Source organism: Cryptomeria japonica, chromosome 6, assembly GCF_030272615.1.
Source record: "Cryptomeria japonica chromosome 6, Sugi_1.0, whole genome shotgun sequence".
Classification (NCBI taxonomy): Eukaryota; Viridiplantae; Streptophyta; class Pinopsida; order Cupressales; family Cupressaceae; genus Cryptomeria; species Cryptomeria japonica.
This window is the reverse complement of record NC_081410.1, coordinates 381,029,223-381,041,825: the sequence shown is the minus strand read 5'-3', so window position 1 is coordinate 381,041,825 and position 12,603 is coordinate 381,029,223. Positions and strand designations below refer to the sequence as shown.

General features: G+C 36.8%; 1 protein-coding gene across 1 annotated transcript in view; it reads left to right on the top strand.

Annotated features, from left to right (window-relative positions):
- LOC131067385 (25S rRNA (cytosine-C(5))-methyltransferase NSUN5) overlaps positions 1 to 12,603 on the top strand; it is a 246,450-nt gene that overhangs the window by 13,026 nt on the left and 220,821 nt on the right. The gene's annotated exons all lie outside the window — the stretch shown is intronic.

Sequence of the window (12,603 nt, the reverse complement as noted above, 5' to 3'; positions counted from 1 at the left end):
GGTCACTACCATAAATCTGGGCAAGACCACTAAGATCCAAGGGGTCCAAGAATTTGATGATTCTGCAATACCATGAAGGGGAGGTTAAACAAAGAAGTCGAGAAGAGAAAGAAATTAGAGGCTAAGAATGAGCAATTGAAGAAATATGTCTATCACCTAACAAACCCATTGATCAGGAGGAGGTACCAGTTACTCCACCCATGCTTCTTCCACAAGAATCAATGAAAGACTAAGAGGACACGAGGACAACTTTTGGAGAAGTCAAAGGATGGACTTCTGATGTCTTGGAGTGTGCTGACATACTTGTTGAGAACCTAGTATCGACATATGACTCCACCTCTTCCTTATTGAGCAGAATCCAGGACATAGCTGAAGCTTGGGAGGATATTGAAGATATACAGAACAAAATAATCCCATGCTTAAAAACCATCATAGGGCTTTCCCAACAGGATCCAGCAGATGGAAAGGTTATTCAACCTGGTGACATATATGACTTTAGCACTTGGTACTTTGCTTTGACAACTAGAGTGGAATCTCTAAAGAAATTAGAGGGTAAGTGTTTGGAGATAGAAAAGACTATCAGAGGTATTCAGGACAAGGTCTTCCTCATAGCAGCCGAGATATTACAGCAAGATGGAGTGCGAGAGAAACATTTACATGCAGAAAATCTAAGGGCCAAGATTCAAGGGAACTTCTTTAAAGTTTGAGGGCTGATTCTCAAGGATGATCTCACCAGGATTTCGAGATTCTTGCTCATTGATGAGAACTTCCTAGCACAGGCAACTGACTGGGAGAACACTCTCGCCACATGTACCCTTTCATGCTCTTATGAAGTTTGGACAAAAACCCAAATCTTGGTCAAGGAGGTTGAAAACCCTCCAAGGCGAGCTTAAGATTTGCTGATTTTTGCTTTAAAACACAATTCAGGTATTGAAAACTACAAGCTGGTCTATTAATGTAGGGATGAGGTGGAGTTTTAAAGTGGCCAGGCCACTCAAAAAGCATGCCATATGTCCATGTTTTAAATTCACTTTAGTTTAGGCACTTTTCACTGAAAAATTGCGACATTGAAAGTTATATAGTGTAGAAATATGATGGCAGTGCTCTTCCTAGAATCATGCTGTTTTATGTTTCTTTTTGCCTTCTCTGCTAGGTGCGATTCATTAGACATTTACCAACCTTGGGTGTGTTTTTATGCTGTCTATGCCACTTAAATTGTGTGTCATTTTTCCTTGGTTGTTTTCTGTTGAGTTTGGGTGTTGTTTTCTGTTGAGTTTTAGACGCCATTTCCTTGCAGCGTTTCCACTGAATTGTGTGCTATCATATCTTACGTGTCTTTGGATCTTGCTTTGTGATGACATCATGTTGACATTGTCACTCAGATGGCATGCTGGAGGAATTCTCTACCCTTTTACCAATCTCAGTTTAGGATTCAAGTCCTTGACATTTCCACCCCTGCTTTCTATGCTGGAGAGATCAAACTTTCAGGAAATTTATCATTTTCCTTTGGCATACTCATCCTCGAGCAATCTACAAGCATTGTTAATTGAAAAACTAGATCATGACTGGATAACTTTGCAACTTGACAGCATAAAACTTGGTTGACATTGATAACATGCAAGGACGATATGGGACTGCAGTCTTGACCAAAGGTGAAGTTTTGTAGGATTACCAGCACATCTTTTACATTATTAAAATTTTTTTTTTGGTCAGAGGCTGCTGTAATTACAGAGCACCGGAACTTAAGTACTTCTGGGAGAATGAGCTCTTGGACAGCAACCACAGTTTTCAGCTTCTTCATAATAAAGCAACAAGCAACATGCAGGTTTATTGGGTCTTTCCTAGTTGAGAATTTTGGATGTAACCAATTTGGTAATGGTTAATCTTCCAATGGATGCTTTGGATAGGATATCAATCTTCCTCTTAAAGTTAAATTCCTGATGAGTTCTTGGTCTAATTTTGCTTTGGTAGTAATTTGCTTATTGTGTAGTCTCTTGTGTTTATCTGCTTCCTGTCCATTTTCGCTGTTGGACAAGCGTATCTTTACTTGCTATTATGTGCAGGCTCCTGTTTATGTCATGGGCAGCCTTTGTTCTATATCTTTGAAGAGGCTTCTGCTTTCTTAGCTGATTAGAATCTTTTTTTATTTGCAAAAGGATTAGTCAAGATGAACAAAAGGTGTTAATGCCTTTTATTAATATGAACTAAATCAGATGAAGTAGTAAACTTCTGGAATTACTGAAACTCCATAACACAGTATTCTTTCTGAGATCAGAGATTCTGAGTCCTAATAGCAATATTACCTTTTTCATGACATTTTTACAGGTGAGATTTCGAAAACCTAAAAGAAAGGCATTCATGATATAGTTTGGAAGTTCTATTTGTACAACTTGTGGCATCAAAGGTGGGAAGAATTGATGCACAGGTTTTGTCAAAGACAAAAAGTTTTGTTATCGAGAAAACTGGCAATTTGCCACATTTGGTTTTGTAAAATATGGACATTACATGAGCAGTGGTGTACGTAATATTAGGAAATATAATGTGTGATTTGTGTAGTTTTATACTACTTACATTGAAAATTGTAAATACAAATTGATTCTGGTTAAACATGTCTTTGAGGATTTAAATAAATGAACGATATAGATCAAGTTTCTCAATTTTAAATGTGCATCTCAGAACAAAAAATAAACATATTTCACTAGGGAATAAATTACAAAATCACAACCAATATATGTAGGCATTGTTGAAATAGTAGCTAGCTCGGATACCTATCTATTGTATTTTAATGTTGTCAATGACAATTAAAATACACATGTATTATCTATTATGTAAATCGAATTTTGGGCTGGACCCAATCATGTAGCATGGAGAAAATTAATTGTAACTTGTAACGTGGTGACACTAAATTGTTACTTAGGGCTGGGCCCAAATATATGTGACTTGTAATTATGTCTTGCTATGAATATTGGGCAAGACCTATTTATAATGTAACTTGTGGATAGGACAGGCCCTATAAATGTAACTTGTAATTTGGTCTGACCCTAATTGGGTGATGTAACTTGTGGTCCTATATTGAATGTAACTTGTAACTTGTGAATAGGGCAGACCCTACCTTATGTATCTTGTAATCTTAACCTTATGTTTTGGCACCAAGTTGAAGGGCCGACCTAGAGTGAATTGGTAGGCTGAGTCACATATATATACAAAGGCTTAGTCATTGTATCAACTCACACTCAGCGAATTGTCTTCAATCAGAAAATTATCTCCTTCATTCAACAAATTATTTCTCTGAGACAGCGAACTATTCTCAAGGGTAGCGAACTTCATCTTGTGGACAACGAGCTTCATTTGAAGGCTTCGAACTATCATTGATGACAACGATCTTCATCCTAGAGCAGCAAACACTATCTCTGGGGCAGCGAACCTCCTTAACAGCAGATACCCTATGCTTAGAGATAAGTTTATCATTTATCCTTAGTTGAAAGCATTATCCTATTGTGCATAGTTTGCTGGTTCTGATTGCTTCAAGTGTTGAAGCCATATTGTAAGATACTTCTGATTATTGCATAATAAGATTTGAGATCTATAGTTGGGTTTTTCACCTCCAAGAGGGAAGTTTTCCCAGGGTATTCTTGGTGTTCCTTGTGCACATTGTTTTTGCTATTTTTGGTACAGTCTGATCCTAAAATTAACATGGTATCAGAGCAGGTTCCTTCTATAAAGCCTAATAGCTTGAAGGTAGATCTTGTATCACTTCTTTTGCAGGACTAGGGCTAGCATGAATTAGCAACGAATCTGGACAATATACTTGCTGGCAAATTGAGGGCATCAATGGGATGATAGCAAGAATAAGATTTCAGCTGTTCTCATTCCTCTATTCTCAATTGTAGGGTCCTCTTGGTTAGGAGATTTGCATCTGATTGCCTTATTGTTATTGGTGTCTTATGCAGTGCACAAAGTTCTCTTGCTTGTTAACTACTTCATCTGAGGGTGCTTTCATATGTCGGTTTGTGCACTTGTTTTCAGATCTTAGTATTCCTTTAAGGGTTGCATAACTATTTTCCTAGGGTTTGTAACAATCACCCTAGTTCGAGCTTTGTTTTTGTGTTAAGAATTTGTTCTAATCCAGTTTGAACTATTGAAGTTAGTTATGCCCTACTCTCTATTTTAAGTATGTTTATCTCTCAACCTACTTGATGTGGTTTGGTATGAATATGTTATGATCTGAATTGATGCATTGATCTAAATACATTTTTGGCACTTAATACTTCAGCATGTGTATTCAGATATAAATCTAGGAGTATTATGATGGATATAACAGCAAGCACAAATAGAAAGATGAATAAGTTTATAGGAGATTTAGAAACATGGAACCTCAACCATTGGTGTGATAGACATCCTACTTAGTATCTATGCCCAATGTTGACCTTACTATCTTCATATTATGATCTGATCCTTTATGATACTTGTTGCATAGTTCTGATGCACCGTATTCTATCTAAGTCTTGAAATGCTCAATAGTCTTGCTGCTCTGGAATTATATACTCTTATGGTGTGTCTCTTGATTTGCATCAAATCTTTTATGGGCTGTATCTTCTGTTCTATGAGTGTTTTATGTTTTGATAAAGTTGTCATGTAGTGTTGTGACTGTGAAACTCTTGGTTCCCTTGAGCTCTTCATAATAGGCTCTCATGTTCCTTGTTATATTGTTATTATAACCTTGCTCTGCTCCTCTTGTGTAGAGGATTGCCTTTAGCTCTAATGCATTTTCTGTCATGGCTTTCATCATCCTTACATATTATTCATTGTGACACTATCTCTTCAATTTAAGCATATTGCCTATTACATTCTTTGAAGTAAATATTCTCTTGATGATGAAACCTAAGATGAATGATGAAAGCCATGACAGAAAGTGCAAGGTGGAGTTGCCCTTTGCGGGCAATGCAAGGTGACATTGTATTCTTCTCTGGGAGAAGGCTGAGGTGTAAGACCTCTTCCACCCTTTACGGGCAATGCAAGGTGGATCCATCCTCTGCGGGCAATGCAAGATGGACATCATGAAATGAGTTCATGATATTTATGTGTTTTATTGCAGGTTTACTCTATGAAGCTTATACATTCACTCTTGTGGGCAATGCAAGATGAAAGTCATGAATGGATCATGACAAGTGGCAGATATTGTAAATGATGTTCAATTTACATTCAATATGCAAGTTATATTCTATTTAAAATGATCTTTATATATATTATTGAATTAATATATGAATCTGACTATCTTCTTCTTTGTGGCAGGTGAGAGGAGCATTTATCAATTTCGATGTCCATTCTCACACATACCATTTTACATATATAGTGGGCTTGGTACAGTCAAGCGATGCCTTGACCGACCATGTCTTTTGGACATGGCCGATCAAGACATCACTTGATCGTGCCCATTCGTTATAACAATAGTGCTTGATGTTTATTAACCAAGCGGTGCATATTATATTCGATAACCATCGAAGTTATACTGATCGGTGTATGGTTATATTAATGCTTCGAATGTTTTCCTTAACACCCGATATCAATCGGTGTGAGTTTATTACATCTCCCCGATAACAATCGGTTCAAGCATAATCATCAATACTAATTGATGTTCAGTTTACCGATAATCATAAAATCGGTTTTGCAATGGTTGTCCCGATTTGCTAATCGGTGAATGCAACTAGTATAATAGATTATCAAATCAGAATTCTATGATAATAAACAATTATGTATAAATAAAGAATGCTTATCAATTGAGGGCATGATGATATTCATTTTAATAATTGATATGATAAATGATTGAATGAGAGACTTCATTTATCTCTCATTCAATCATTTATCTTACCGAAGCTATCTATGCATTAACACTCCCTCTTAGCTAGGTAAGATAAATGTAAACAATTATATTCAAGCATCACAATTCAAATGACAGTTAGCATTCTTTACTCATTCTGACATTCTAGAAGATCATACCACCTAATCACATGATATGAAGTATCACCTAAACACGTGATATAAATGTCCATCATGTCAATCTTGTGATGACAAGATATCACCTAAGCATGTGAAATCAGTATTGCCTAAACACACAATACTTAAGGATAATCATATGAGAAAGATTTAAATTCTCATCTTAGAAAATCATATCACCTAATCACGTGATATGAAGTATCACCTAAACACGTGATACAAATGTCCATCACGTCAATCTTGTGATGACAAGATATCACCTAAGCATGTGATATGAGTATTGCCTAAACACACAATACTTAAGGATAATCATATGAGAAAGATTTAAATTCTCATCTTAGAAAATCATATCACCTAATCACGTGATATGAAGTATCACCTAAACACGTGATACAAATGTCCATCACGTCAATCTTGTGATGACAGGATATCACCTAAGCATGTGATATTAGTATTGCCTAAACACGCAATACTTAAGGATAATCATATGAGAAAGATTTAAATTCTCATCTTAGAAAATCATATCACCTAATCACGTGATATGAAGTATCACCTAAACACGTGATACAAATGTCCATCACGTCAATCTTGTGATGACAGGATATCACCTAAGCATGTGATATTAGTATTGCCTAAACACGCAATACTTAAGGATAATCATATGAGAAAGATTTAAATTCTCATCTTATAAAATCATATCACCTAATCACGTGATATGAAGTATCACCTAAACACGTGATACAAATGTCCATCACGTCAATCTTGTGATGACAGGATATCACCTAAGCATGTGATATTAGTATTGCCTAAACACGCAATACTTAAGGATAATCATATGAGAAAGATTTAAATTCTCATGTTATCCAAGTTGTGGTATGTGCACAAAACACCTTATACAAATGTTTTACCACAACACAATCATGGCACATTCATGACACACCAGAGATCCAACATGATAACTAGTTTGGACATTATAAGATCGTCACCTTATAATGTCTACATACAAGTGTTCATTATCTTGAGAGATTGTTACCTCTTAGATATGAACCCAGGGGATAAAATCCAAAATGTCCTTTTATGACAAATAAGTCTACACATTAAACATCTTATTGATATGCAAATATAGATTACAAAGCAAATTACCTTTCTATCATACCTAAACCTTTTCTGAAGTGACCAACCTTCACTCTGAAAGAGGTTTGGTCAAAATATCCGCAGTTTGATCTCCAAGGGAAAAATCCTCCTACTTGAGGGGAAAAAAAAAAAAAAACCAGCATAAAGTGTCTTCTTTATATATCAAATATGTCTAGCAATAATGCAAGATACAGGCCCAATATATGTTGCTTCACTCGTTGAAGCAAATTTCACAAGAACAAATCTGATTGGCCTTCTTCACAGGATCGATCTGCTCTAACTAATATATAAACTGCTTTTCACATAAATTGAATGGATCAGAGAATGAGTTTGCATCTTCTATATATATGAGGGAGGCACCCTTTCACAAGGGGTCGGTCCTCAATGACACCATATGTCTCTTCACAAGGGTGGCCACTACAACATCAACACTCCCTCTTAGCTAGGGGGGGAATCCTTGTTAATAATATAGTCATGAAATGACATCCACCATGGCTACTCCTAGAGGGTGGAACACGATTCATCACGTTACTCAACATGATGACATCCATCATGGCTGCTCCCATGTATGAGAATGCATATGAATACAAGTGCCCATCACGGAGTTGCTCAACGTGATGTTTTTATCTCATCATGACGTTCACCATGACTACTCCCAGAGGGTGGAACAAGAGCCTTCACCTCAAACTTCTCCCTTACAGAGAAGAGTGTATTAACAAGGGCTTGCTCCTCAAACTTCTCTCTCATAGAGAAGAATGCATTAAGCATATCTTCATGATGGTGTGGCTCCCTCTGAACCTAATATCAACCTTCTGACCTCTTTGTCTAAGGTTGCTTCTGATGAAATGTTAGACTCCCTCTGAATCTGATATCAACCATCTGACCTCCTTGTCTAAGGTTGCTTTTGATGAAATGTTAGAGTCCCTCTGAATCTGATATCAACCATCTGACCTCCTCTTCGAAGAACCAAATCGCAAGGACAAACTGTATGGGCTCTTCTTCTTCGATAAATACTTATCGCCATCAACTCAGTCCTATGACTGCAAGCATTGAGTTCTTTCTCCCTTGAATGAAATTTCTTATGCTTCTTGGTCTGTCCTTTCTTTATCTAGAAAGATCACCTGCAAAACATGACTTATAGAACTCTGGCATGTACTTAGCGAGTTCACCACTAGTAGCATAAACAAGAGCCCCTATGGTCAACATTGCTTCCTCATGGACTATTGCACTTCTGCAAGCAAATACTTGTTTATAGATGGAATTCTCCACTAAAGTCCCCTCCATATTCTTCCTGAATTCTTCATCACAAATAGTACTTCAAAACTTTATAGCCTAAAGAGCAACAAGCTCTTCATCACTTTTAACTGCTTTTGTTGTGATTCTAAAGATGTCCTGCATGTAAGGGGCAAGTTTCTCATAGTACGTTTGAAGAAATTGAAACAAGATATTCAAATGCAACTTGTCGTGTGCGGACACCTACTGACAATGTTGATTCACAAATAACACGCATAATGTAATTGCATGAATTAATAACTACATATGAAATTCATGACCATTAATCAAACATGGATTACTTATCTCTTTGTTTGTTAGCCTTCCTCGCAATCCAACAATTGTTCATTCCTGATTCTTTGCACTTGAAGATTTAGATCTCATTTGATGGTTGCTCTTTGATACACATACTTTTAGTTGTTGTGTTCATCTGACATAACCAAGATCTGTGAGATGTTGAGCCCATATGCCACGCACAGGACACTCAGCAGTATCAAAGTGGCATCGATCTTCCTCAATAATCTTCCCAGCCATGCATTCAAATGAAGACCCTTCTCTGCAAATCTGTACATGCTATGGAAAGAGAGCATCGAATTGGTTTTGTCTACAGTAAGACCGTCGCTTCTCATGTCGCTCACTGACTGGCAAATATATGAGTATTGTTTCCAATGTTGTGGCGCTAGCGCCAAACAACATTAAAGATAAACCTTAATGCCCAATTCAATAGATGGAACTACTAATCACAAAAACTTGCTAAGTGATTCGATACACAGACAATCCATCAGATTTATGTCAGATCGACATCTTGCTGCCTCCCTTGAACTTTCGTTGTTGATCAATTTTTATTTATTTATTTATTTATTACTTCAGCAATTTGCTCTAGTTTCATAAAGACATTTGTGATTGCATCTTGTCTACATGTAATTGCATCGTCCAGAGGTGTCTGTTTCCAATCATCTTGAACGTCTACTTCAGCTCCCTTCTCAAAAACAAATGAAACATATTTGCGTGACCCTGCTGAGAAAACAAGATGAAGAGAAGTCTCTCCATCTTCATATTTGTTTGGAGTATTTATCAATTGTTTTCCTCCATCGCATTCCTCCAGCAAAAAATCCTTCTTTTCCAACCGTCTAGGAGCATGGCCACCGGCTACAACGATTAGAAGCTTGTTTAGAAGATCATAATTTCCGATCTGGTTGTTGCTCTTCCACATTGCATTGCTTTGCAGTGTCTGCTTGGAACATGGAAGATCATCTCTCCCGCATTTTGACGCTACATACTCTATCATCTTTGTAGCGCAACTGTATACGTAACTGTGTTCACGGGGTGTGTTCTATGTCATCGCCTTTGCAAAAACAGCCTGTGATAATATCTATCAACGTATGTTTCATTACTCTATGAATGTGATAGACCTCTTCATGCGGCATGTTCGAACCCAACCTCGTACAGAAAGACACTTGACAAGATAATCTTGTCTCATAGTAGGAATGCCCGACGATTGATCATACAGTCGTTGTTGTCTGATGATAACAAGGCACTGCAAACAAGTGTTCATCCAGAGTGCACTGGTTACTCCTGTGATCTTATGGACAGTTAGAGACACATATCCGCCATTAAACTTTGACTTGCAACCTTCCTTATTGCCTTGTTCGATTCACATAGAATCGCTCCCTGGTGATTCCACAAAGAACTTGGCTCTTAATGTGCAAACTGCAGTTGATTCCCTAAGAGTAGAGTCGATCTCCTTTAATATCCAGATTGCATTAGAATAGGCAATCGGGATATCCAAATCACCACGCTCAAAGAAGTTCTGACCCAGGCGAGGAGTTGTCTGATTGCTTCAACAAATCTGATAGGATCTTCAAATCTGATGGCGCTACCCATTAGAAGAATTTTGATGTTGAATATATGCTTGTTTTAATTTTCCACAAAATCGAACAGCCTCAGGTTCGATTTAACCTAGCTCTGATACCATGTAAATGATGTTCAATTTACATTCAATATGCAAGTTATATTCTATTTAAAATGATCTTTATATATATTACTGAATTAATATATGAATCTGACTATCTTCTTCTTTGTGGCAGGTGAGAGGAGCATTTATCAATTTTGATGTCCATTCTCACACATACCATTTTACATATATAGTGGGCTGGGTACGGTCAAGCGATGCCTTGACCGACCATGTCTTTTGGACATGGTCGATCAAGACATCACTTGATCGTGCCCATTCGCTATAACAATAGTGCCCGGTGTTTATTAACCAAGCGGTGCATATTATATTCAATAACCATCGAAGTTATACCGATCGGTGTATGGTTATATTAATGCTTTGAATGTTTTCCTTAACACCCGATATCAATCGGTGTGAGTTTATTACATCTCCCCGATAACAATCGGTTCAAGCATAATCATCAATACTAATTGATGTTCAGTTTACCGATAATCATCAAATCGGTTTTGCAATGGTTATCCCGATTTGCTAATCGGTGAATGCAACTAGTATAATAGATTATCAAATCAGAATTCTATGATAATAAACAATTATGTATAAATAAAGAATGCTTATCAATTGAGGGCATGATGATATTCATTTTAATAATCGATATGATAAATGATTGAATGAGAGACTTCATTTATATCTCATTCAATCATTTATCTTACCAAAGCTATCTATGCATTAACAGATATCCTCCCTAGCTAAGAGGGAGTGTTGAAATAGTAGCTAGCTCAGATACCTATCTATTGTATTTTAATGTTGTCAATGACAATTAAAATACACATGTATTATCTATTATGTAAATTGAATTTTGGGCTGGACCCAATCATGTAGCGTGGAGAAAATTAATTGTAACTTGTAACGTGGTGACACTAAATTGTTACTTAGGGCTGGGCGCAAATACATGTGACTTGTAATTATGTCTTGCTATGAATATGGGGCAAGACCTATATATAATGTAACTTGTGGATAGTACAGGCCCTAAAATGTAACTTGTAATTTGGTCTGACCCTAATTGGGCGATGTAACTTGTGGTCCTATATTGAATGTAATTTGTAACTTGTGAATAGGGCAGACCCTACCTTATGTATCTTGTAATCTTAACCCTATGTTTTGGTGCCAAGTTGAAAGGGCGACCTAGAGTGAATTGGTAGGCTGAGTCACATATATATACAAAGGCTTAGTCATTGTATCAACTCACACTCAACGAATTGTCTTCAATCAGAAAATTATCTCCTTCATTCAGCAAATTGTTTCTCTGAGACAGCGAACTATTCTCAAGGGTAGCGAACTTCATCTTGTGGACAGCGAGCTTCATTTGAAGGCTCCGAACTATCATTGATGACAGCGATCTTCATCCTAGAGCAGCGAACACTATCTCTGGGGCAGCGAACCTCCTTAACAGCAGATACCCTATGCTTAGAGATAAGTTTATCATTTATCCTTAGTTGAAGGCGTTATCCTATTGTGCATAGTTTGCTGGTTCTGATTGCTTCAAGTGTGGAAGCCATATTGTAAGGTACTTCTGATAATTGTATAATAAGATCTGAGATCTATAGCTGGGTTTTTCACCTCCAAGAGGGAAGTTTTCCCAGGGTATTCTTGGTGTTCCTTGTGCACATTGTTTTTGCTTTCTGTTATTGCTATTTTTGGTACAGTCTGATCCTAAAATTAACAGGCATTAGGTTAATCTGTGAGCACATATATGCAACTTTTGGTTGGATGCCAGAGTGTATCTCTAGAGGTCACGCTTCGTTGTTGTAGGGTAGAAGTTCTGTACTATAGACTTCAAAATGAAGGATGGATTTTTATAGGCTACACATTTTAAGCATGAAGTTCTGTTTGTTGTGTTGATATAAGTTTATTCACTAACAAACCTTTTATAAATTATTAGTTAATTAATAATTTAATAAAAAAGAAGCACAAAAACAAGAAATGCTTGGTTTAAACTTTAAAGCATATGATCATACCTGCTTATTTGTTGAGGTATCCTAATTAAGCACAGCTTCAAAGTGTTTTGTCAATGGTACTTTGTTCCTAAGTCTCATAAGAATTTTTCCAAACATCACTTTGTCATGGAACTCATGTATTGTTTTGTTGGAGCATCAATTTTTGTATGAAGTTGTATTTTGTTTTAAAATCGGAGCATTATTTTTCCCTGGAAACTTTCGACGACTGAGAGCCTTGGTTGATAATCCCCATAT